The following is a 27,516-nucleotide window of genomic DNA, read 5'->3' on the forward strand; positions in this document are numbered from 1 at the left end:
ACCTCAAATTACCAGTTTGTTGTTGTTGTTGTTTGAAGTAAACTCTATCCTCAAAGGGGTGTTACTCATGACCCTGAGATTAAGAGTCACATACTCTACCAACTGAGCCAGCCAGGAATCTCAGTCAAGTTTAATCCATTCTACTAGTTCAATGTCTCTTCTAATCATTACGTCTCATTTCCTAGTTCACATCCTTTGCAAGTTTACTTGAACAATTACTGTCTTCAAACTGGTCTTTCCATCTCCAGGCTCGATTTCTTACTTTCTGCTTAAAAGATCATCCTTTATTCACTTTATATCTCCTGTAGCACCCAGGACTATCTTTAAACAAATGTTTATTTAGTTAATTTATTTTTTTAAAGAATTTATTTACTTATTTGACAGGCAGAGATCACAAGTAGGCAGAGAGGCAGACAGAGAGAGAGGAGGAAGCATACTCCCCGTGGAGCAGAGAGTGCGATGCAGGGCTTGAGATCACGACCCGGGCCCAAGGCAGAGGCTTTAACCCACTGAGCCACCCAGGCACCCCTTAACAAATATTTATTGACTGTGTTGAGAAGGGAATTTTTTTCCTATACTGTAGTAGGTAGTTTGGTTGGTAAATTGATAAAGAATAACAGGAAAAAAGCTAATTATACATATAGAGGAACCCCATTTGAATATGATACCCACAAGTAGTCAAGACAGTTAAGGTTTATACGCCATCCTGAGCTAGGGAGGAGAGAGAGGTCTGAGACTTTAAAGAGAAGGCAGATAATGTTTAGGAAGATGGGAAGAATAAATCTTTCGTACACAAATGTCTGGCTTGCCATACAAAGACAATGGGACCCAAAAAGGAATTAGATCCCTACATTTTGACTTCCCCCCATTTTACCATATCTAGCCCATATTCTTTGTAGGTCTCTCTGGTGGTAGTTTTCGTCCCAGATCACGTGCCCTATCTGAAATCTTTTAGCCATTTAACAGGGAGATAAAGGTCTTCCTGAGTCTTTTGGGCCTTGATTGACTTCAATTCAAAGTAATTCACATACCAAAGTGGCACATTTCAGGGAGGCTCATTCTGAATCTGTTCAAATGAATGCCCTGGATTAAGAATCAGGCCATGAGGAAAGGGTGATACTTGTGCAGAAGTTCTTTCACATGTCCGGCCCTATACTTCAGGTCATTTAATCTTTACAACTCCTGGAGACTGAGGCAGACAAGATTTATTGCTATGAGTGTTCTTTCCTCCTTGCTCTCTAGAGAGAATTTGTCTTTTAGTTTCTTCTCAGCTTTTTTTTCTTTTTCTTTCTTTCTTTTTTTTTTTTTTTTAAAGTAGGCTCCACACCCATCACAGCCCAGTGCAGACCTGAGCTGAAATCAGGGGTTGAACATTTAACTGACTAAGCAACCCAGGCTCCCCAGTGTCTTCTCAACTTAGAAGAATTTTCTCCCTTCCACGCTGGTTCTTAGTGTTTTGTGACCCAGGATTAAGAGAGGAGTGGGAGTCCTCACCAATCCAGACTGCAGGGGAAGCAAAGCAGTAAACTGGTTTCTAGGGTCTCCTTTGTTATGGAGAATGCAAGCTAAGGGAAATTGGGGAGAACAAGAATTTTAAATAATATACATAATAAAGAACTAAAAGGGGTGAAAGAGGGAGAAATAAGGTAGAAACAAACTGCTCAGCAGGCAGGCTGGGTTTGAGGAGGGGATTTGCAGAGGTTTGAAGAATGTTCTCTGGAACCGGCTTTGGCAGAATAAGAAAAAGGAGGATTTTAAGTATTGCTGTGAGTTACAATTTGATCTCCTTTATGTTGTTTGGAAAAAAAGAAAAAAAAAAAATGAGGATGGGAATTCCTCTTGAAAGAATTTGGCTACTGGACCTTGTTTCTTTCAGTGTGAAATTGAGCCATGTGGAGTCCACAATAAACAAGGCTAGGGCTTGGAGAGCCAACCTTTTGCTAACATCAAACCAAGAGTAAAGGGCTAAGCCAGAAGTCGAACCCACACCTCTCCAGATTCAGTCTGTCAGTTTTCATCCCTATATGCTACCGGTGGGTCAAAGGCGATCTACAGAGTTGCACCCCTAAAAATTCCATCAAAGGGGCTCCTGAAAAATAAATAAGATAGATAGATAGATAGATAGATAGATAAAGAAAGGGGGCTCCTGCCTGGCTCATGTGGAAGAGCATGCAACTCTTGATCTTAGGGTTGTGAGTTCGAGCCCCACATTCAGTGTACTTAATGCTAAGTGCTGTGCCCGAGTTTTCGCGTCTGAGAGACCACCAAGGAGCCAACACCGATGCAATCACAGGAGGGTTTATTCAACAAGCTTAAGCTTGGGCCCGAGCATACCTGACGCAGTGGAGGAGCTTAGTTAAGGCAGGGGTATTTATGGGTTCCTGTTACTAAAGCAGGGTGGGGGTTTCTGGAACTAAAGTAGGGTGGGGGGCCTTAGAACTAAAGTAGGGTGGGGCTTCCTGAAACTGAAGTAAAGTAGGGGAAAGTTCAGCCCTTGGGCACAGGGGTCTGAGATGGCTGTACTTATGCTAAAGCTAAACCTGAGGTGGGATGGCCTTGATTTTTCTCGGCCTCCACACTAAGAAAATGAAATTTTAAAAATATCCATTGGGGTTTGCCTGGGTGGCTCAGTCAGTTTGTGGAGGCCGAGATCATGACCTGAGCCCAAATCAAGTCAGACATTCAACAGACTTAGCCACTCAGCACCACAAATTTTTCAAAATTCTAAATTTTATTTCTGGTGACAAATTTTGTCATTTTGTCATTTTATTTATTTATTTATTCATTCATTTAAGTTCATGTATTTACTCATAATTAAAAATTAGAGAATGTCAGCCTAATGCCTAAGTCTGAACAAAATGTTTGTCGGTTGTTCTTTTAATGACAGTGGTGTTTTCATCAACTGTGAGCTAGTTTAGCTAGTTTAGCTCACAATTCAACTGCTGCAGTATTACTATATTTGAAGCACATTGTATGTATTTTCTATTTTAGCACAGAGTATGAAAGGGTCAAGTTTTAATAAAAGTAATACTTTCTACTGCTTCATCAAGGAAATTGTTAAGTGAAACTGGTTTGTTTTTTTACTGCAAGTATGTGGTAGTGGGGAATGTAGTAACACTAGCTGGTATAGTTTAACGCTGTCTGAGAGAAAAAAACTTTGCCTATGCCCTGTTAGATTCAGTTCTTGGTAAACTGTGAATTAAACTGGCAGAAGACAGGTTAGCAAAAGACAGAGTTTTATTTTTATTCAAGTAGGGATACGGTAGAATTCACAAAAAGTATGACTCAAAGATGTGGTTAGAATTTCAGGGGGTCCTAGGTGGCTCAGTCGGTTAATCATCTCCCTTCAGCTCAGTCATGTTCCTGGCAACCTGGGATGGAGCTCCAAGTTGGGCTCCCTGCTCAGCAAGGAGTCTGCTTCTCCCTCTGCCCCTCCCCCATTCATGCTCTCTTTCTCTTGCTCTCTGTTAAATGAATAAATAAAATCTTAAGAAATAAAAAAAATAATTTGGGGCTTATATTCTACCTTATTAGGGGAAGAAGAGAGGAAAACGGGCACTTACAGAAAACAACTGATTGTAGGGGGCACCTGGCTGGTTCAGTTAGTGGACTGTGTGACTCTTGATCTCAGGGTTGTGAGTTTAAGCCCCACATTGGGTGTAGTGATTACTTAAAAATAAAATCTCTTATTACAAAAAAAAAAAAAAGAAAGAAAGAAAGAAAAGAAAAGAAAACAGTGGACTTCCTAATAAGGGGAAGCTGGAGAAAGGGCACTAATGGGAAAACAAATGATCTTTTGGACAGATAAGTGGGCCGTAGGCACCTCTCTGCTTTGGTGTGGTATGGGTACCTTGTCTATGTTGATAAAAGTCAATCTTCCTGGTTGCTCCAAGGAAGGGAGTTATGACAACTGAGTTCTTTTGGGAGGCTCTACTTTAAGGCAGATAAGGGATTTAAGGAATTCAAATGCTTTCTGTTCAAAAGAACTGTTGTGCCACAGTGGCCTATTCTGGACCCCTTCAGTGCCCATGTGCTGATTAGTACCAGAATACAAACAGTTTCACACACCATTGTTTTTGTATTGTTGGTGCAAATGCCAACATGGTAAAAAGGACACATAACATTTTACTATAATTATGAAATTAGTTATGATTATTCCAACCCCCTTAGAAAGTTTTGGGGGCCCCCTGGGGTTGTGGACCCCAAACACACAGTGGTACTTTGAGAACCACTAAGTGGGGGTGTCTTAGAGAATCAGAGGAGGGAAACAAGGCCTGAAAAACAGATTGCTCCAGGTAAGTGGTTAGGAGGAGGGACCAGGGAGGCCTGCAAATCCTAGAGAAGTGCAGAAAAGCACATACATTCTATTCTCTGGTACCAGCATGAGGAGGCAGCAAGACTCTGGAAAGGAAGAGCTGTATCGGGTACACCTTCATCTTGGCAAGCCATAGGATACCTTGGCAAAAGATTCCTTTGCTTCCAGAATGGTATAGGCACTTCAGAGTGCTGAGGATGAGAATAGCAGACGCCCTGTTACCTGTGTGGACTGGTGGCTGGTGATCAAAAGGAAACATAAACACACACACAAAAAGGAAACATATACACAAAGCACACCCTAAGGCCTGAGCACTTCACAAGATTCTTGGTATAACTCTATGGATGGGCAAGGGAAAGCTCCCAGAATGATCATCTTGGCAGAATGGGGGCCAGATCAGATATCAAGTAGAATTATAAGTATTTTTAAAATAGTACCTTTTTTTTTTTTAAAGTAGGCCCTGCACCCAGGGGAAAGCCCTACACAGGGTTTGAACTCATGACACTGGGGTCAAGACTGAGCTGAGATCAAGAGTCAGACGCTTAATGGACTGAGCTACCCAACCACTCTTAAGATAATACTTTTTAAAACTGAGTTTGTAGGGCTAAGTTTACTGACACTGTATGTATCATCTTGTTTAATACTTGACAACCAATGATGATATTATCATCATTCCCATTTTATAGAAGGAGAAGCTGAGCACTTATGTGACTTAATTTATGCACCACTTGTAAATGGCAGAACCAGTATTAGAACTATCTTTATTTAAAACTCTGTGCCTTTCGTCAGCACACTCTCTCTGTTGATTTAGTATAGATAATTTCGTTATTTTCTCTCTCTCCATTTATCTATTACCATCCCTGGTCATGGCATCAGAAAGAGAGAAGATAAGGGGTGCCTGGGTGGCTTGTGGGTTGGGCCTCTGCCTTCAGCTCAGGTCATGATCTCAGGGTCCTGGGATGGAGCCCCGAATCGGGCTCTCTGCTCCGCAAGGAGCCTACTTCCCCCTCTCTCTGCCTGCCTCTCTGCCTACTTGTGATCTCTGTCTGTCAAATAAATTTAAAAAAAAAAAAAAAAAAGGAAAAATTTCTCCACTAATCCCCAGTCTCCATTGTCTAAATTCTCTCAGTCTCTCAGTGGCTAGCTGGCAGGCCGATGGGGAAATCAGAAGACGCCAGAGCCATCTTTAGACCTAACTGTCCTCCGTTCTCTAAGAAACAGCAATCCAGAAGGATCTTCTCACTTGGTTACCCATGCCTTGTGAATACCTAAATATCTACACTAACGAGTGTGAGTAGTGGGGGGGGTGTGTTGTGATTTCTTTTCTTTTCTTTTTTTTTTTTTTTTTTTTTTTTAAGATTTTACTTATTTATTTGACAGACCGAGATCACAAGTAGGCAGAGAGGCAGGCAGAGAGAGAGAAGGAAGCAGGCTCCCTGCTGAGCAGAGAGCCCGATGCGGGGCTCAATCCCAGGACCCTGGATCATGACCTGAGCTGAAGACAGAGGCTTTAACCCACTGAGCCACCCAGGCGCCCCTGTATTGTGATTTCTAAAACACCGTGGAAACATTCTCATTTCCAACTATGAGGATTACACTGAATTTAGTGAAATACAGAAGGTTGGGACTTAATGCACTTATGTTTCTTCTCGGGGGTTCGGGAGCCTGAATGACTAACAGGGACTCAGAAGCTGCCATCAAAAGGCAGAACTTTAATAAAGACAGATTCAACTCTGAGGTTCTTGATTTTCAACTTTAAGAAGCCCAATTATGTTTTCAAAAACTTTTTTGTATTTTATTATTATTAAATATTTTATTTATTTATTTGAGAGAGAAAGAAAGCAAGACAGAGCATGAGCAGGGAAGAGAGGTAGATGGAGAGGGAGGCACAGACTTCCTCACTGAGCAGGGAGCCCAGTGCTCAATCCCAGGACCCTGGGATCATGACCCGAGCCAAAGGCAGAGGCTTAATGTCTGAGCCACCCAGGTGCCCCTATTACTCTTCTTTAACCAGAACCTTAGCAATGGACTTTTACGTTGCTCATAGTTCTTTATTTTTGTTTATTTAAATAGGTGTCACTTAATTGGCCTCTAATATGTTGCACCAGTTAATAGTCCTACCATGTGTGTGCCTGTTTCAAACCCCTGTTGTCACTGGGGATTATCACAAGTTTTCTAAATAGATTTGGGAATTTATCTAAGTCACTCCTTTTGGTAGAAATGCATATTGGGGGAAATTCATGAAGTCAGCACATTTACCTAAGTACACACTATATATTCTAGGTTTGTGTAAGAGTCAAGTATAGAGGAGTCACTGATCTGTGATTCTCTGCTTTATGTTCCTAAGATTTGGGACTTAGAAAGACTTTTCTCATTACAGTTTTCAAAGTGTTGAGCTGGTTACGGGCTAGACAGTGATGTTGCTCCATAGACTATGCTAGGCCTCTGTTTCCTGCTTCTAGGATACTTGTAGTTAATATCCCACACGTCTGTGAGATGTAGTTTGTGCTGGTAGTTTGAACTCTAATCAACGTTTAACCGTGCTTTTGTATTTTGAAAATACATTCAGACACCCAATTTGGGAAGCCAGAAACACATTTCCTCTGTACTGGAGTGAGTGATATGGGGCATACTCACTAGGTATATGGGACATACCCACCATTATCTTCCCCAGATATTTGGATCTTGGCAAGGGGTCACTCCACCTTACATACCACCCTTGACAGAATGAGAGACCAGCTGAGAAGCACAACGACTAAATGGAAGAAGGGGAACTTGGACTGGGCAGGATGGGGAGTGGGAGGAGATGGTGGTGGATAAAAATCCCCCCTGGCTATGGAGGAAAGGCTGAGGTTTCGGTTCCCTTGTGGGAAGCAGAGATGGCGTGGAGCACCAGGAACAGGCTCGAGATAGTGATCCTGGCAGGGCATACCAGACTTCTGAGATTGATTATAAAAGCTTCCAGCTTATAAAGTCTCCACCGTCTTTTTTCAGCCAGCAACTGGAATGCCAAAGGCAAGGCATTTTTCCAGTAACTTGATAGACTTCCTATCAGCTAGCCGTTCCTTCAGACTTCTTGAGTGAGGAAGCAAAGAGTTCTCTCCTGTGTGGAGGGAAAGAAACCTGTTTCTTGGAAATAGCTCTGTCATATTTCACCAGAAATATCAGCAGAGCCTCACTGATTATATTTCACAGAGCTCTGATGATGTCCCATGTTCTCAGAAGGAAAAGACACACAAATCTGCTTCAGCTTCTAGATGCCTGGGTACACGAAGCGCAGTGTGTTTACTCTCATCTCCATACACACCACAGTATTTGTTTCTGGCACTGAGAAACAGCATTCAATGAACCCAGAAACGCTTGGATTTTATACGACAGTTACTGTTGTGTGTGTGTTTGTGTGTGTGTTTAAAAAAATCCTTACTTTAAAATGTCTATCATGGGGCGCCTGGGTGGCTCAGTGGGTTGAGCCGCTGCCTTGGGCTCAGGTCATGATCTCAGGGTCCTGGGACCGAGTCCCGCATTGGGACTCAGCAGGGAGTCTGCTTCCCCCTCTCTCTCTGCCTGCCTCTCTGTCTACTTGTGATCTCTGTCAAATAAACAAATAAAATCTTTAAAAATAAAAAGAATAAAATAAAATGAAATAAAGTAAAATGTCTATCATGGAGCACCCCGGTGGCTCTATTGGCTATGCATCTGCCTTCAGCTCAGGACATGATCCCAGGGGCCTGGGATTGAGTTCCACATAGGGCTCCCTGTCCAGTGGGGAGCCTGCTTCTTCTTCTCCCTCTGCGGCTCCCCTTTCCTTGTGCTTTCTCTCTCTTTCTCTGTCAAATAAATAAAATCTTTAAGAAAAATCAAAATAAAATGTCTGACTATGAAAACTACCAGTTTTCAAAGTTTAAAATCATAACTTTTTGTTGCAGGTTTTTAAAAAAATAAATTAAAGACAGGTACTAAAAAAATTCAGATGATTATCAAATATTTGCTCTCCAAAAAAATGCCAGACATAGCTAATTTTACTACCGAGTTTTTCAAGGCATACTTGGCATCTATTATGCAAATTGGGTTGGTATGTCCTAAACTCCTACAGTCATATTTGGAGTGGCATTATTCTGCTACTCTTCATGCTATGAGGAAGAAAAAAGTTATAGTTGTTTATTTTAGCAGGTTCCACACATAATAAAATTTCCTTGAAGATGATTTATAAAATGCTAAAAACGTGAAAAAGGGAAAAAAAATGTTGTAGACTTCTGTCATTGTTTTTGGTTATTCAATTTGCAACCCTTCTTCCTTTGTGGCTGAAATCCTTTATCGTATACCATGTAGGTGAGACGCAATGCTCTGCTTTCCACAAGGGAAGCTTAGGTGGAGACACATCCCTCTTCTTGAACTGTAGCATTTCAGCAGCCAGAGCAAGGTATATGATCTTGGCTTGGCAAAGAGATGCTCATGCTGAGACTCTACTCTAGACAGATGGCCCCTGATGTTTCCATTGCCCTAGCTGTGGTAGAGTTCAATGGCGGAGGGCCCTGTGGCTTCTTACTTTTTTTCTTTTTTTTTGAAGTAATCTTACACCCAATGTGGCGCTTAAACTTACAACCCTAAGGTCAAGAGTTGCATGCTTTACTGACTAAGCCAGCCAGGTTCCCTATAACTTCCTACTTCTTGGTCTTCCAGAGCTGCCTGGATTCCAGCATGTTTTCTCAGTTTGATGTTCTGTTCCCATTGACTTGTTGAACTCATACGAACTTTCAATAAATTTTCATTTTTCTTTTCACTTAAAAAAATGTAAGATATACCTTGCTTTCTACCTAATCTATTAATATCATATTCTATTTCTTTCCAGATTTTTGCTTTGCATTTTTTATATAATAAAGATCAACTCTATACATTTTTATATTTGTTTATCTATCTCAACATGCACAAATACATCATTTTAAATACAATGTGAATAAATTTTAAAGTTTATTTTTCTATAGTATTTATACCATCATTTCCTTACCCATGATCCTATTGGATATTTGAGTTTATTCCAAAATGTTCAGGCTATTATAAATACTTATTCAAATAAATCATTGTGTATGTTTTCTTATTGTTTTTAATAAGTCCTTATGACAGATTCCTAAAAGTAGAATTATTGTACCTACCAGTAAGGGTTCTAATATTAAGCTTGCATCCAATAAATACAAAAATGCAGGACAAGTACAGAGAATGGAGAAAAGGCACTGGCTATTATAATCATCAAAAAATGTAGGGAGTGCCAATTAGATATATGGCCTCACTGGTCACTAAGCCAGGACCCCTGTCCTGACAAGCAAGTCAAACATTTCAGTGGGTTAAAGCCTCTGCCTTCGGCTCAGGTCAGGATCCCAGGGTCTTGAGATCAAGCCCCACGTTGGGCTCTCCGCTCAGCGGGGAGCCTGCTTCCCCTCCTTCTCTCTGCCTGCCTCTCTGTCTATCTAGTACATAAATAATATCTTTTTTTTTTTAAGATTTTATTTATTTGTCAGAGAGATAGAGTACAGGAAGGCAGAGTGGCAGACAGAGGCAGAGGGAGAAGCAGTCTCCCCGAAGAGCAAGGAGCCCAATATGGGACTCGATCCCATGACTCTGGGATCATCACCTGAGCCGAAGGCAGCTGCTTAACTGACTGGGCCACCCAGGCATCCCAATAAATAAAATCTTTAAAAAAAAAATTTCTCACCATCTAACGTGCAAATGAGATCTGCCAATAAATAATCTACAAAAACAAAGAGAGTTTAAAGGTTTGAACAACTAGATAAATGAACCTAAGTACTTTAGTTCAAGATAAACTTTCAAAAAAATTTTTTTCTGGCTATAGATATATTCAGCATAACCAATCCTCTTCAACCTAAGCTGGTTTGTTCAAGCTCATTACCATATTGCCTCTAAAGGGGAATTTAGTTGCTGAATCAGCAATTTGACCCAGCAATTTGTCTATAGCTGTCTCTATAGCTTCCTGCGGTTGAATCGTGCAAGCCACTTGCCTTCCAGACCTTTCAGCAGGCCCACTAGTCTAAGGATGGCGGGGACACCAGGTGGCAGGCTTGATCCCAGGGGTAGATGGTGGTAATCATGGAAATACTTGCTACTTTTGTTGGTAATGTATCAGTAGAAATGACTCCAGGCAAACTCTTCCTTCAGTAGCCTCTTGACCTGAGAAACTACATGACCCTCATGACATGCAAGTTGGGATGTTCTTGTCTGACAGCTTGGGGTGCCTTGGCATGTTGATATCCTTCTTGGCCACCATCACTCCCTCCTTCAGGAGGAGTTTACAAATCAAAACAGTATGGTACTGACACAAAAACAGACACATAAACCAACAGAACAGAACAAAGAGCCCAGAAATAAACACACACTTATATGATCAATTAATCTATGATAAAGGAGGCAAGACTCTGCGATGGTGAAAAGACAGTCTCTTCAACAAATGGTGTTGGGGAAACTGGACAGCAGCACGCAAAGGAATGAAACCGGACCATTTTCTTACACCATATACAAAAGTAAATTCGAATGCATTGAAGACCCAAATGTGAGACCTGAACCATAAAAATCTTAGAAGAAAACATCGGAAGTAATTTTTTGACAGCAACTGTGGAAATATTTTTTGGTTTGTTTTTTTTTTTTAAGATTTTATTTATTTATTTGACAGAGAGAAACCACAAGTAGATGGAGAGGCAGGCAGAGAGAGAGAGGGAAGCAGGCTCCCTGCGGAGCAGAGAGCCCGATGCGGGACTCGATCCCAGGACCCTGAGATCATGACCTGAGCCGAAGGCAGTGGCTTAACCCACTGAGCCACCCAGGCGCCCTGTGGAAATATTTTTGTAGGTAGGTCTCCTGAGAGAAGGGTAACAATAGCAAAATTAAACTACTGGAACTATACCAAAATAAAAAGCTTCTGCACAGCAAAGGAAATGATCAACAAAACAACATGGCAACCTACTGAATGGGAGAAGATATTTGCAAGTGACATATTTAGTACAGGGTTAGTATCCAACATAGATAAAGATTTATACAACCCAGCACGAAAAACCAAATAATCCAATTAAAAATGGGCAGGGGAGCCTGTATGGCTCAGTCAGTTAAGCAGCCGACTTTTGATTTCAGCTCAGGTCATGAGCTCAGGGTCATAAAATAGAGCTCCGTGTGTCAGGCTCTGTGCCCAGTGTAGGAAACTGCTTGAGATTCTCTCTCACTTCCTCTCCCTCCACCCTTTCCCCAGTTCACTGGCATGCACACTCTCTCTCTCTCTCAAGTTAAAAAATGGGCAGAGGATATGAATAGACATTTTTCCAAAGATGGCTAAGAGACCCATGAAAAGATGCTCAACATCACTTATCATGAGGGAAACACAATTCAGAACCACAATGAGATAGCACCTCACACCTGTCTGAATGGTTAAAATAAAAAGACAAGAAATAAGTGTTGGTGAGGTATGGAAAAAAGGAACACCTGTGCGCTGTTGATGGGAATGTAAATTGGTGCAGCCACTGTGGAAAACAGTATGGAGTTTCCTCCAAATTTTTAAAATAGAAGTACCATATGATAACAGTAATTCTACTATTGGGTATTTATTCAACAAATACACTATTTCAAAAAGATATATGCACCCCTATGCTTATTGCAGGATTATTTATAATTACCAAGATATCGAAGCAACCTAAGTATTGGGATGAATGAATGGATGAATGGATAGATGAATGGATAAAGATGCATGGATAAAGAAGTGGTACACACACACACAGTCAGTCATAAAAAATAATAAGATCTTGCCATTTGTGGTAATATGGATGGAGCTAGAGAGTCTAATGCTAAGCAAAATAAGTTAGAGAAAGCAACACCATATGATTTCCTTCATTTGTGGGATTTAAGAAACAAGACAAACAAAAAGACAAAAAAAAAAAAAAAACCAGACTTTTAAATATAGGGAACAAATATTGTTTGTGGTGGTTACCAGAGGAGAGGAGGGGTAGGAGGGTGGGTGAAATAGGTAAGGTAATTGTCCTTTTTTTTTTTTTAAGTTTACTTATTTAAGTAATCTCTATACTCACTGTGGGGCTCAAACTCAAGACTCCAGGATGAAGCGCCACAGGTTCCTCCGAAAGACCCAGTCAGGTACCCTTTTAAGATTTTTTGTTTTTGTTTTTTTAAAGTAGGCTTCACACCCAGTGTGAACTCATGGCCCTGAGTTCAAGACTTGACCTGAGATCTAGAGCTGGATTCTTAATCATCTAAGCCACCCAGGTGCCCCAAGATTTTATTTTTAAGTAATCTCTACACCCATCGTGGGGCTTGAATTTAGAACCCTAAGTCCAAGAGTCGCATGCGCGTGCCACTGACTGAGCCAGCCAGACACCCAAGAGTACATTTCTCTTGATGACACTGAGAAATATATAGAATTGTTGAATCATTAATTTTACACCTGAAACTAATATCACAGCATAAATTAATTATACTTAAATTTAAAATGCAAAAAATTTTTTTTTCAAAAGAGTCAGAGGGAAGCCTGGATCGTTCAGTTGGTTAAGGGTATGCCTTCAGCTCAGGTCATGATCCCAGAGTCCTGGGATCGAGTTCCTGCTACAGGGTCTTTGCTCACTGGGAAACTTGCTTCTCCCTCTCCCTCTGCTACTTCCCTCTCAAAAAAAAAAAAAGACAAGAAAACCAGTTTCACGAGAAGGATATTTGTTCTCCAGGTCCTTATCTTTTACAATATCTTCAAGCCTTTTGAAACAAAGGAGTGTTGGTGATTGGTTAAAAAAAATAATAAGAAGAAAAAGTTTATAAATGGCAAACCAGTTCTTTGTGGGCATCAACATCACTAGGTTCTGGGGCTGGAAAGCCGAGATTAACTACTAAACTTATTTCTTTATAATAAAAATTCACAGTCTGCATCTTAGGACCAGAAGGAACTGCTGGAGGAGACCCAGTCTTTTCTCATTCTCCTTATAGGGCTCTTTTCAGGGAATAAAGAGCTCAGTTACTCGAGAAGGAAAAATCCTTTCTTAGTCATAGTACTTACTAAAGAAAAAAAACAAAATCTTTTAAAAGTCTTATTTCATTTATGCTTGTCCTTAGAAATGGCAAGGACGCAATGATCTGTAGAATTCTCTAATTATTTCTGCTTAACTGCTAAACTTCCCCTTTATATGGACCTATTGCTGCAGCTTTCAAGGGCAACCAGAAATATAGTCGCCAGAGCAAACGGGATTTTACAGCAAGAGTTTCAGACCAAACAGGCTAAATCACTGACCTGAAAAAAGGACACAAAACTCCCAACTTTTCCTGGAAAAATTGGGAATGCATTGAAGAATGTGTCCCCATTTGGGAGGCAAAATGGAGATCACTCCACTGCATTTTATATTCTTTGGTACCAGAGCTGGAGCTCGGTGGTTTTTGGTTGCATCATGAATGCCACTTGCCGTCACCTAGAACATCTGGGCTCAGAACACTTAGTGCAAATGCCATTTTCCTGGTCAGGATAGACCTCCACCCCCCAGCCCCCAGCCCCCATCATCCTTTCATGTCCACATTAGACTAGTTCTGCCCAAAATGCAAGGTGGTATTACATTCTGGGCAGGAAAACTTAATGTGGCCACAAATCTATTCTCTTCTCCTCCTTGCTGAATGGTGTCTTAATTTTGCATTAGATTTGTAGGGAGATGAAAGCAGTGAGTACAAATTACCCAGAGGATGAAGGACTTCAGGAAACCAGAACTGCTTTCAGAGGAGGAAGGTGTAAACAGAACCCCTACAAGTAACTCTTCCTTCCTTCCTTCCTTTCTTTTTCTTTCATCTTTCTCTTTCTTCCTTGGAAACTTGACACAGGAGGCGGGGCTTGAACGAGTGGTATGATCTATTCACTGAGTTGGCTAGGCAGCCCCTCAAACAGAACCCCTAATGACCAAGTTTCAGAGATCAGTTTAAAATACATAACTTTAATGATGCCTGGGTGGCTCAGTTGGTTAAGCAGCTGCCTTCTCCTCAGGTCATGATCCCAGGGTTCTAGGATTGAGTCCCACATCAGGCTTCTTGCTCAGCAGGCAGCCTGCTTCTTCCTCTGCCTCCCGCTTCCCCTGCCTGTGTTCACGCTCTCTCTCTCTCTCTCTCTCTCTGACAAATAAACACATAAAAATCTTTAAAAATAAAGCAAACCAACACATATCTTTTAATTTCTTCATAGTTGATTGGGTAACATATAATACTTTTCAAATGAAAGAATTTAAAGTCACATGCCTAGGGTCTTCTCATTTGGCCAGTTTCACTCCTGTTGACCATGTATCACCAAAAATATCTTCTGAAAATGTTCATGATACTAGATCCCTTTACTACTATCTTGGTTACATGTAAACAGGAACCTTCGTTTGAGTCATAATTAATCCCCAGATAATTAGCTCTTGTTAACGAACTTGTGACTAAAAGTTTCCTAAGGCTTTGTTAATAGCCTTAGATTCTACTAAAGTAGAGCTCACAGAAAGGGAGGAGGAGGGGGAAATATTACCATTTGGCACATACTTCTTAGACCAGTTTAATCTGATTTTACTGTATATTTGAACAAGTTTAACTTGATTTTTTTTTTTTAATTTTTTATTTTTTATAAACATATATTTTTATCCCCAGGGGTACAGGTCTGTGAATCACCAGGTTTACACACTTCACAGCACTCACCAAATCACATACCCTCCCCAATGTCCATAATCCCACCCCCTTCTCCCAAACCCCCTCCCCCCGGCAACCCTCAGTTTGTTTTGTGAGATTAAGAGTCACTTATGGTTTGTCTCCCTCCCAATCCCATCTTGTTTCATTTATTCTTCTTCTACCCACTTAAGCCTCCATGTTGTATCACCACTTCCTCATATCAGGGAGATCATATGATAGTTGTCTTTCTCTGCTTGACTTATTTCGCTAAGCATGATACGCTCTAGTTCCATCCATGTTGTTGCAAATGGCAAGATTTCATTTCTTTTGATGGCTGCATAAGTTTAACTTGATTTTTACTCTGCTTTTTGATTAGTTAAGGGTAAGTAAAGAGACTTTACATGACTACTGTCTTAATTTGCTGGGCTGGAGAAGTTCCTTCACTTGTTACATGGTTCCTTAAATAGTTTGTGTGAATTTAGCTCTTTTGACTTTCTCCGTGAACATTCTCTCACCACTCAATAGTGGTGGCTGTTTTGGATCCAGCTAGTTTAAGAGGGAACAACTGAGAAGGAAGTTGGGCCAAATTTATTCTATGAGGTGAGATCAAAATAGGAGTTGATCATAGCCAAAACTAAATCAGGCACAAAGAAGATGTATAAGGTGGTTATGAAGTTTGCTTTAAATTAAATATGAATGTGTAGCAGGCTGTATCTCTTTCCAGGGTCAGCTCTGGGCCAGCTGGCAGCCTCTGTGGTCCCTCACAAGGCGGCACATCCACGGAAGACCGAGTCTAGCTGTCTCCCCTCTTGATTCAAGTCATCCAAGGATCCTTTTCTTGAAAGTCATGAAACTAACACAATGGACTGTCAGGGTCAGCAACAGCAGGCGCTTGCTCTGTTTTGTTTTAAAATTTAAAAAGCTTTTCTTATGCTGGAACAAATGCGTATCTGAGGTTGCTGAAAGACTCACTGCCAAGCCAGTTTTGCATACAGTCTAAACTGGGAAAGGAGCCCTTGTTGGGATGATGGCCAAGGAGCTGGTCAGTTGTGGATGTAGCTTAAAAGGTCATTGGCTTACTCGCAAGAATGCTGGCAGCCTCAACATTTGCTACAAATTCCTCTCATTAGTGAATTGTTTTTTAATTTCTTTCCCACTGTTAAACCCAAGAATGTCTTTTGCCTGAGTGTACTATTCTCAGCTGATCTCTTTTCCCTGAGATGTTAGGAATGAGGCCTTGCAGCATCCTCTGTGAGTCACAGGTCAGGAGGCAGGAAGTCTTTCAAGTTCTTTGCATACAGCCTCTATCCTCCCTGTCTCAGAAGGGCATTGATAGCATTTCTGAGCCTTAGACCCAGAAGTATCAGAATTAGAAAGGATCTCAGAAAGCCTTCTGAGAGAGTAATGAACCATGCTGGTTTACCTGGTACTGAAAAGCTTGCTGGGACATAGAACTTTCAGTGCTGAAACGGGGACTCCTAAGCAAACTGGGATACGTGGTCACACTACACTGGTTTTTTGTTGTTGTTGTTGGTTTACACTTAACTGTTCTGCAGAGAAGAAACTGCGGCCCAGGAGTCTGACTTGCCCAAGCTAACAGAATTAGTCAGTGGCAGATCTTGAATTAGAATCCAGATCCATGGGTGCTAGAATCCAGTTCCTTTTCTTTGCTGGTACTTCCTTATATTCAGTCACAGGGTGCATCGCGCACAATAGGTGCTTATGTTTTTGTTGTGGTTGTTTTCTGAGTTCAAGGGCATTGATTTTTGCAGATACAGTAATTCTTAATTCACTCAAGGTCCCCATGAATCAATTGTGAAACCAGGTCTCTGGTTTCTAGACTCTGAACAGAACAGAGTGAACAAAGGGGAGGAAAGCTCAGTGAGGAATAGAAGTTCTTGTGCAGGGACGCCTGGGTGGCTCAGTTGGTTGGACGACTGCCTTCAGCTCAGGTCATGATCCTGGAGTCCCGGGATCGAGTCCCGCATGGGACTCCCAGCTCCATGGGGAGTCTGCTTCTCTCTCTGACCTTCTCCTCATTCATGCTCTCTCTCACTGTCTCTCTCTCAAGTAAATAAATAAAATCCTTTAAAAAAAAAAAGTGCTTGTGCAAAGATGAAGAGGCGCATGTGTGCGGGGGTTCTGAGCAATACTGCGGCGGGGAACATAAAGGACATATAGAAATCACACAGCAACAGTGTGGAGTATGAACACCGAAGAGAAGGATGTATGCTTTCCTTGTCCTCAGAGAAGAGAGTATGGTAGAAAGAAAAATCGTCATCATTCTCCTGATAAGGGAAGAAATGTAGCCATGGCCATACACACACACAGACCCATGTGGTAAAGACCATGTAATGAAAAAAACTCCGTGACCTGACATTGAGGATTGTTGGGCTGGCAGGAAGGGCTACCAAAGATGGCGAAAGTTCCCGCCACAAGACCTGAGCTCGGACAGGAGAACAAAGGCCCAAGCAGGAATCTGAGACCCCCGCCCCGGGCTCCAGTGGACAAATGGGATCCCGATGAGCAGGCGGGATATCCAAATAAGGGAAACTTGCCCAAAGACCCCTGAGCTTTCCCCAAGACCCCTTAAAAGCCCCCTCCTCCCTGCCTTGGGCGCGACTTCCGCCACTCTGCTTTCCAGAGTGGCGGAACCTCGCCCGAGGGTGCCCACCTCCTCCCGGCGCAACTTTCCTGGCTCCCCTTCTTCTGAGCCCTGAAACTTCGCTGGAGAGCGTTTTTAATAAATCCTGCCTTGCACCCACTTTGCCTGGTGTTGTGTTTATCTCGCCGGAAAAAACTTTACAATGATTATATGTTTTCCAAGGACAAAAGAACTAAGTCCCAGCAGTGTTCTTTGTGCTACTAGGTCTGAGATCTGCTCTGTTCTTCTTGCCAGGTTTCTCCTCCTGGATACTGAGTTTTTAATAAAGTAGCATAAATTCTAGGGATCATTAGCTGTTATACCTAGAACTTTATGACTGCTTACCTAAGCTCTACAGTATCCCATTCAACGCAATGGTCTTTTCGCCTGCAAGAGGCACTGTTGTTATCTGGGTGCGGGAATGAGAGAAAGCATTTGGGATGTGATTTGTTTGAGGATAAAGACTAAAGAAATGACTACTGGAAACAAAGGTCCGTCTTCACCAACTCATATGGTGGGGTAGAGCTTGGCACTTAATTTCTTTCACCTGGGATGGAGCCCAAGGAAGTGGGACATGGAAACGGAGCAGCATGAATAAAATGGAAGTGACTAAGGTGTTTTGACACTCATTAAGATGGGTGTTACTCTCAAAATGGAAGCCAGGTGCCTACTTTTCTATTCCACCACACCTTTTCCTGCTAGTGACCAAGGACAGAGTTACCTGGCTCTTCTGACTAATACCTAAAACCACAGGTGAACAGGTAAACAAAGTAGGTGACCTACTTTGCAAATACGTGTCACAGTGTTAATCAGCAAACTTACTGCAGGCCGTGGTCATGTGGCCTCACAGGTATTCTGCTTTAAGCTGAAGGCCAGACTGGGAACCGACCTTAGCTAGGGTGGCACTTGCAAGAAACAAGTGCTAGGGGCGCCTGAGTGGCTCAGTGGGTTAAAGCCTCTGCTTTCGGCTCAGGTCATGATCTCAGGGTCCTGCGATTGAGCCCCGCATCACGCTTTCTGCTCGGCGGGGAGCCCGCTTCCCTTCCTCTCTCTCTCTCTCTCTGCCTACTTGTGATCTCTGTCAAATAAATAAATAAAATCTTAAAAAAAAAAAAAAGGAAAGAAACAAGTTCTAGTTAAAAATGCAAATTATTGGGAACTTACCCCTGACACTCTGAGTCAGTTTTTTTCTTCTTAAATAAACTTTTAGGGGCGCCTGGGTGGCTCAGTGGGTTAAAGCCTCTGCCTTCGGCTCAGGTCATGATCCCAGGGTCCTGGGATTGAGCCCTGCATTGGGCTCTCTGCTCAGCAGGGAGCCTGCTTCCTCCTCTCTCTCTGCCTGCCTCTCTGCCTACTTGTGATCTCTGTCTAATAAAAAAAAAAAAAATCTTAAAAAAAAAATAAACTTTTAAATTTAGAATAGTAGAGTTACAGAAAAGTTGTTAAGATAGGATAGAGCTGGGATACCTGGGTGGCTCAGTGGGTTAAGCCTCTGCCTTCAGCTCAGGTCATGATCTCAGGGTCCTGGGATTGAGCCCTGCATTGGGCTCTCTGCTCAGCAGGGAGCCTGCTTCCTCCCTCTCTCTCTGCCTGCCTCTCTGCCTACTTGTGATCTTTGTCAAGTACATAAATAAAATCTTAAAAAAAAAAAAGAGCAAGACATTTAAAAATATATATATATATATATTTATATACTTTATTAACTAAAGTTCATACTGTAAAGTTTTTTCCGGCGAGATAAACACAACACCAGGCAAAGTGGGTGCAAGGCAAGATTTATTAAAAACGCTCTCCGGCGAAGTTTCAGGGCTCAGGAGAAGGGGAGCCAGGAAAGTTGCACCGGGAGGAGGTGGGCACCCTCGGGCGAGGTTCCGCCACTCTGGAAAGCAGAGTGGCGGAAGTCGCGCCCAAGGCAGGGAGGAGGGGGCTTTTAAGGGGTCTTGGGGAAAGCTCAGGGGTCTTTGGGCAAGTTTCCCTTATTTGGATATCCCGCCTGCTCATCGGGATCCCATTTGTCCACTGGAGCCCGGGGCGGGGGTCTCAGATTCCTGCTTGGGCCTTTGTTCTCCTGTCCGAGCTCAGGTCTTGTGGCGGGAACTTTCGCCATCTTTGGTAGCCCCCTTCCTGCCAGCCCAACATTCCGACCTTTTGCTTAATATAATGTTGTCAGGGGCGTGGACTGGGTTCTGGCTACTTCCTGCTGACAGGGGGCGTCGTCATAGGGGTAGTCGGAAGTGGGCAGGCGAGAGTAGGGCTGGAGGAGGAGTTGATTGACGGATATTCGGGCAAGTTCTTGTAGGCGACCCTGCAAGTACTGGAAAAGACAGGGAGCAACTGAGATTAGAAGGAGGATTATGCATACAGGTCCCGCCAGAGGGAGCAGCCACGTTACTCAGTTGTAGGGGTCCAAGCCCCAGGAGGACGTGTCTCGCCACCGTGCTTGGATCCGATCCCTGAGTTCTTTGATCCTGGAGGTAACTATATGATTGGTTAACAAAGTAACAACATTCTTCATTTAATAATAGGCAGGTCCCCCCTTTTTCGGTGGTCAGAAGGTCTAAGGCCCGTCGGTTCTGTAGAGCTAAGGCTGTCGGGCTGGTGACTTGCATCTGTAGGGCTGTGAGGGAGTCAGCAACCTGTTCCATATCATCATTCAGAGCTTGGGAGAGTTTGTAATAAAAGTCTATGGAGGTTCCTATCCCCGCTGTTCCAGTTGCCACCCCTGTGGCTATTCCTGCCCCTGTTATGAATGGGAGGAAGGCAGCCCTTCCTCCATGGTGTTGGGGAAATAGGATGGACAGCAGCTGGGATTCAGAGTAGATGGTGGTAGAAGGAAATAGTAGAATGAATATACAGCCCAGGGAGTCATTAGTGGTTAGGCAGCGGTAGATTCCCTGAGGGCACAAGAGAAATATTTCCAAGGGAGTACAGTACAGGAGGGAGGAATTAGTGATATGGCAGCTGCGGTGGTAAGGGGGGAGGACACATTAATAATATGTATGTTTCCCCCATGGGGCCCATATGGACCGTATTATTTGTGGCCCTGAAGTTGGGGAGTGGCCAGTCAATAGGGAGGGGTATCACCAGGACGTAGAGTGAGGTAAGGTAGATAGGATAAAAGAGGCGGGGAAATGGCTGGAGGGCTATGATTTCTAAGGGCCGGCCGTATAGTAATTCAAATGGGCTTAAGCCCGAAGACCCACGGGGCGTAGCCAGGAGTCTGTTGAGAGCCATAGGCAGAAGTGTAGGCTAGGAAAGATGGGTTTCTAGGGTGGGTTTGGTGAGTTGGGCTTTGAGCAGCCCGTTGGCCTTTTCTACCTTACTGATGACTGTGGGTGGTATGGGATGTGAAGTTTCCAGGTTATGTTGAGGCTCTCAGCTACCTGTTGGGTTACACTGGAGATGAAGGCAGGTCCGTTGTCCGACTGGAGGGTCCGCGGCAATCCCAACCTCGGGATGATGCGCTCGATGTAGCCACTACGTCCGCTGTTTCCTGGGCCATGAGGTATGCTTCGATCCAGCCTGTGAATGTATTTTATGGCGAGGCATGGGAGTGAAGTCCAGTTGTCAGTCTTCCCCCGGCTGATGACCTCGGAGCTGTTGGTTAGGCCCTGGTCTGTGGATTCCTCCTTGTGAATTCACGGCGGAACAGGTTTTGCAAGCCCTGTGGACAACTTCGATTACCTTAGATAAGGAAGGGTGATAGAACAATGGCTGAAGAAATTAGTGGAGAGCCTATGGGCCACTATGGAGGGATTGGTGGATGTCAGTAATCAAGGTGTACACCAGATTGCCTGGCAGGGCAATCCTGTCCTGGATGTAGATCCACCCCTTATCTGGCAAGGGTATAGGCAGTAAAGTTGCAGGGTTTAAGCGGGGGGGGGGGGGGGGGAGGTAGAGAGAGAGAGAGATGCAGGTTTTCTAGGAATAGCAGATGGAATAGCTGGAGACGAGGGTCAGATGGGCCAGGTATCGGTGGCTAAGGAGCTCTGTGAGTCGGCAGGAGAGTAGACTGTGATGGGCTGCCCTAAGGTCATGTTGAGGGCCTTAGAGGGGGGTACTTGATATCCCTTGGCCCCCAGAAAGTTAAGTAGGGTGGAGGTGTCGTCTTGGGAGACCGAGAGGGAGGGGCTACAGAGGAGGAGGTCATCCACATATGTAGTAGAGTACTGGCCTTAAGGACGCACTGCTGTTAAGTCTGTAGGCCTGGCCGAAAATGTGAGGGCTGTCCCTGAACCCCTGGGGTAGAACAGTCCAAGTTAATTGTCCAGAAGCATGCGTGTCAGGATCCTCCCAGGTGAAGGCAAAAAGAAAATAGGAATCAGGGTGCAAGGGGACGGTGAAAAAAGCGTCCTTTAGCTCCAGTACAGTAAAGTGAGAGGTGTTTGGGGGAATGCGAGACAGTAGGGTTAGGAACGACTGGGTGGAGGGGGACCACGACCTCGTTGATAAGCCTAAGGTCTTGTACCAGTCGATAAGCCCCTGAGGGCCTGCGTACTGGGAGGATGGGGTGTTACGGGGGAAATGATGGGGATCAGGAGTCCCTGACGTTAAAGCCGTTCTATGATAGTTTCAGGCCCTGGCGGTGGGCTAAGGAAATAGGGAACTGAGCTTGAGGGAAACTTAGAGTTATCCTTAAGCTGTACTTGAACCGGGGTAAGGTGGGAAGCAATGATGGGTTCCGAGGTGTCCCACAGCTGAGGGTCTACAGTAGGTAGGTCATCTGGAGCGGGGGTCGAGGGAGTGGAGAGGTGTAGGATGAGACGGGTTGAGGTGGATAGAGGGGAGGAAGGGGAGAGGCAGATAGTTGCCCTCAGTTTCTGGAGAATGTCCCTACCCAGTAGAGGGACCAGGCAGGAAGGAATCATAGGAACGAGTGGGGGAAGGGAAACCCATCCAGGCTACAGGTAAGGGGAAGGGTCACCCTAGGGTTGGAGGAGGTCCCATTGATCCCCATAACAGTAATTGGTGAGGTTCGAGTAAGTCCCGAGTAGGAAGGCAGAACAGAGTAGGTAGCCCCCGTGTCCAGCAAAAAATAGATGGACTTACCCGCTACCTGGAGCGTAACCCTGGGCTCGGCCTGGGTGAGAGGGGTGGCTGAGTCTGGGCTTCGTCAGTCGTCCTCCAATCCAAGCAGTTGAAAGGCCGGACTTACTGTCTCGGGGGGTCCCCCACGTTGAGGCACCGAAGATACCCCCAGGTTAGGGCAGTCGGATTTCCAGTGGCCCATCAAATGGCATTGAGGGCAAGGCCGAGTTGGCGGCTTTGGATTGAGGCACTGGTGAGCCCAATGTCCCTCGGCCCTGCATTTGAAACAGGCCCCCCGGCGGGGTGCGATGGGTTTCCCCTCTCTGCTGGCTCCCAGAGCCGGCCGCAGGGCTGCTACCAAGGCTTGGGTCTGCAACTGAACCTTTTGCTGGAATATGGCTTGTCGTTTAAGCTCAGCCGCCTCCTCACGGGAATTAAAGACCTTAAATGCCATTTTCACCAAGTCAGAAATGGGGGTCTGAGGGTCCTCCTCAGCCTTCTTTAACTTTCTCTGTATATCCGGTGCCGATTGAGAGATAAAATGAGTAGCCAGTACCGTGGCCCCCGCAGGAGAGGCAGGGTCCAAGCGAGTGTACTGGGTTAAAGGTTAGGTCAACTGGTTAAGAAACATGGTGGGGCCTGGACAATATCCCTAATCTTGTCGTAATTAACGGCCTTATTAGAGGCTGGCCACATGCCGGCTATGAGACACTGGACCATGCGGTCGCGGCGCCAGTGGCCATCTTGGCCATCCTGATAATCCCAACCTGGTTCTACAGCTGGGACCGCCCGGGATCCAGCATCAGTGAGCTGGACCTGATCCGCGTGCTCCCGGCAGCAGCCTGGATGCGTTCCCTCTCCTCTATGGTGAGGGTGGTGGTCTGGATCACATGTAAATCACGCCAGGTGAGGTCATAGGCTTGGGCCAGATACTGGAATTCTTTAATATAGTTATCAGAACTGGCCGAAAAGGAGCCCAAACGTTTCTCAATTTGGGAAAGGTCCTGTAGAGAGAAAGGCACATGAACTCAAACTTCCTCAACTCCAGCAACCTCCCTTGGGGGGCAGACTAACTCAGCGGGGGGCTTTCAAGCCCTAGTGCGGCTGGAGCCACACAGACACATTCACGCAGTCAGGCACTCTTCAGATTCAAACAGATTGGACACCCTCCCCTTTGGGTATCCCTGGCTAATGGGAGGTGATCAGTCTCCCCTTCCATTCTTTTCGAAAGGATCTAGCTCAAACAGTAGCCCTGAGGCTGTTACAACAGAATTCAATTAAGCACAAAAGGTGTTTACCAAAAGATTTCAAAAGCGTAAACCTAGTTCTGGTGACCAGCGCTCGGGTATTTTATCCCATTCTGTTAAAGGTTACCAAAGACTTTGAATGCTACCTTAAGAATGGCCCATTAAGGGGCGCCTGGGTGGCTCAGTGGGTTAAAGCCTCTGCCTTCGGCTCGGGTCATGATCCCAGCGTCCTGGGATCGAGCCCCACATCGGGTTCTCTGCTCAGCAGGGAGCCTGCTTCCTCCTCTCTCTCTGCCTGCCTCTCTGCTTACTTGTGGTCTCTGTCTGTCAAATAAATAAATAAAATCTTAAAAAAAAAAAAAGAATGACCCATTAAAACTCTGAGACACACAATTAACCAGCAGTTCTAGTCATCTCTTTGCTAGCAGATTTTAACAAATAACAAGAGCCTATTTGACCTTCAGTAAACTTTGATTGGAGTTTCCCGTTTACTGCGGATAAATTTGTCAGGAGTTCGGATAGGAGTGGGGAGGGGAGAAGGAGGGGTAGACGAGAGCGCTGGTTCAGAAATCCTGAATTTAAGGGACCTTGGGGTGAAGGATCGCGGTAAAGAGGAGGAGGAGGAGGAACCAGAGGCCCTCTTGTCAGTGGATGGGTGAAGCTCTCCGGGGGTTCAGAGAGAGGAGACAGGGAGGAGAGGTCCGAGTCTTTGGGAGCAGTGGGTGGCAGGGTAGGGGGAGGGGAGCAGGCGAAGAGGACCTGAGAGGTGGAGCAGTGAGAGCAGAGGAAGGGGCGAGAGTGCAGAGTCCAGAAAGCTGGACATAAGGGACCTTGGCCCATCTGCCTTGGTGCCTGCCGAGGTTATTTAGGTCCATGAAAGTCTGATAGTTAAACGTGCCTTCCGGAGGCCATTGGGACTGATTGTCTAATCGGTATTGTGGCCAAGCGACAGTACAGTAACGTCGTTTTTGCAGGTCCTGGTCCAGTTCCAGGGTTTTAAGATTGGCCAGCAGGCCTAAAACACCCCCGGGATGTTTTAGGGTCGAATTTGGATTGGGAGGTCCCCACGATTCGTTGCCGGGCAACCCGAGGGCTGGAGGAAGGCATCCCCTCGTCCACCACTGGGTTGCAGAAAAACTGTGTTGACTGCCGTAGAGGTTAGGACGTCTCCCAGCCTCTCGGAGTCACGGAGGTCACCTGGTGACCGGCGGGGTCCACCCTGACGCAGCCGCGATTAGGGCAGGGCTTTCTGGAAGGAGGCGCAGAATCGGGGAAACTCACCACAGCTTCGGAAGTGGCGTTCGGAAAGGCAGGTCCAGTTCGGCCAGGGAAAGGAGAGAGCCTCCCCACTGTGTGGGGGCTCAATCTCCTTCCCGGGTTTCGGCACCAAATGTAAAGTTTTTTCCGACGAGATAAACACAACACCAGGCAAAGTGGGTGCAAGGCAAGATATATTAAAAACGCTCTCTGGCGAAGTTTCAGGGCTCAGGAGAAGGGGAGCCAGGAAAGTTGCACCGGGAGGAGGTGGGCACCCTCGGGCGAGGTTCCACCACTCTGGAAAGCAGAGTGGGGGAAGTCGCGCCCAAGGCAGGGAGGAGGGGGCTTTTAAGGGGTCTTGGGGAAAGCTCAGGGGTCTTTGGGCAAGTTTCCCTTATTTGGATATCCCGCCTGCTCATCGGGATCCCATTTGTCCACAGGAGCCCGGGGCGGGGGTCTCAGATTCCTGCTTGGGCCTTTGTTCTCCTGTCCGAGCTCAGGTCTTGTGGCAGGAACTTTCGCCATCTTTGGTAGCCCTTCCTGCCAGCCCAACACATACTTTATTTGAATTTCCTTAGTTTTTACCTAATACCCTTCTTCTGTTGTTTTTGGTTTGTTTTTTTGTTTTTGTTTTTAAAGATTTTATTTATTTTATTTGACAGACAGAGATCACAAGTAGGCAGAAAGGCAGGTAGAGAGAGAGGGGAGGAAGCAGGCTCCCTGCTGGGCAGAGAGCCCGATGCAGGGCTTGATGCGGGGCTCGATCCCAGGACCCTGGGATCATGACCTGAGCCAAAGGCACAGGCTTTAACCCACTGAGCCACCCAGGCGCCCCAGCCCTTCTTCTGTTCTGAGATCCCATCCAGAATGTCACATTACATTTAGTCGTGTCTTCTTAGGTTCTTCTTGGTTGTTAGTGTTTCAGATTTTCCTTGCTTTTGATGACCTTGACAGTTTGGGAGTATATTGGCCAAGTGTTCTTTTTTTTTTTTTTTTTTAAAGATTTTATTTATTTATTTGACACAGAGAGAGAGATCACAAATAGGCAGAGAGGCAGGCAGAGAGAGGGGGAAGCAGGCTCCCCGCTGAGCAGAGAGCCTGATGGGGGACTTGATCCCAGGACCCTGAGATCATGACCTGAGCTGAAGGCAAAGGCTTAACCCTCTGAGCCACCCAGGCGCTCCCGTAAGTAGGTTTTGACAGAGAAGAACTTCCCATGTTTGTGAGATCCACATGAGTCACAAGGGCTGCAGTTAAAAATTAGTCTCAGGGGGCCCCTGGGTGGCTCAGTGGGTTAAAGCCTGTGCTTTCGGCTCAGGTCATGATCCCAGGGACCTGGGATCGAGCCTCGCATTGGGCTCTCTGCTCAGCGGGGAGCCTGCTTCCTCCTCTCTCTCTGCCTGCCTCTCTGCCTACTTGTGATCTCTGTCTGCCAAATAAATAAATAAAATCTTTAAAAAAAAAAATTAGTCTCAGGCCCCTCCTCTGATGATTCTAATGTAGTAGTCCTAGGGTGAGTCCCAAGATCTGGATTTTATAACTATTTTCCAATGATTCTTATAATCATACATGTAAACATGGCCTTGATATAATTTTAATGAAGACTTTGGGGGTGGGGCGCCTGGGTGGCTCAGGGGGTTAAAGCCTCTGCCTTCGGCTCGGGTCATGATCCCAGGGTCCCGGGATCGAGGATCGAGCCCCGCATCGGGCTCTCTGCTCAGCAGGGAGCCTGCTTCCCTTCCTCTCTCTCTGCATGCCTCTCTGCCTACTTGTGTCTGCTACTACTGTCTGTCCAATGGATAAATAAAATCTTTAAAAAAAAAAGACTTTGGGGGTAAGGCTTAAATTAGATAGATAACTACAATCCATGGTATTGGAAGAATAATGTTTTACCCTTGGGGTTCCCAGGGTGTTCACATGCACTCCGCTTTGATTCTCATTATCAAAATAAAAAGGAGGAAGAACATTTTGTATATGAGAAGAGTGAAAACTCAGTAAGGTATCTTTCCTAAAATCACACAGTTGGGTATACCACCACACCACGGCCAATAGGCAGAAAAGCAACAGAGAATCTGATGTTTGGGGAATTGAAATAGTACTATTAAGTAAGATAACTAAAAAGACAGATATTAGTCTGCTGGTTTTTAAGCAATTAAGAATTATACTCTATCATAATAAAACTGATATACACAAAGCACTGTTCCCAGCACCCTTTCATCCCTTCAAAATAAACCAAATTCTCTTTATATATTGAGCAACTACTATATGCCAAGTTAGCCTAGTCTCTTAAATTCTTTGTAAGACTCCATTTTCCTTTTTTCTTCAAATTTTAACTTAAATTCTAGTTAGCATATATGTAA

At 44.7% G+C, this 27,516-nt stretch overlaps 1 long non-coding RNA gene across 6 annotated transcripts in view; it reads left to right on the forward strand.

The window, feature by feature from the left end:
* Window positions 1-27,516, forward strand: part of LOC131836442 (uncharacterized) — an 81,574-nt gene that overhangs the window by 33,104 nt on the left and 20,954 nt on the right. Inside the window, exon 5 of one of the 6 annotated variants that reach the window (XR_009355607.1) lies at window positions 5,445-5,605. The exons of 4 other annotated variants lie outside the window; for them this stretch is intronic. This is a non-coding gene — a long non-coding RNA (uncharacterized LOC131836442). Of the gene's footprint in view, window positions 1-5,444; window positions 5,606-15,704; window positions 17,673-27,516 lie in introns of those variants that run through there. One more of the 6 variants, XR_009355610.1, reaches the window with a different exon arrangement.

This window comes from Mustela lutreola, chromosome 7, assembly GCF_030435805.1.
Source record: "Mustela lutreola isolate mMusLut2 chromosome 7, mMusLut2.pri, whole genome shotgun sequence".
NCBI classification, from domain to species: domain Eukaryota; kingdom Metazoa; phylum Chordata; class Mammalia; order Carnivora; family Mustelidae; genus Mustela; species Mustela lutreola.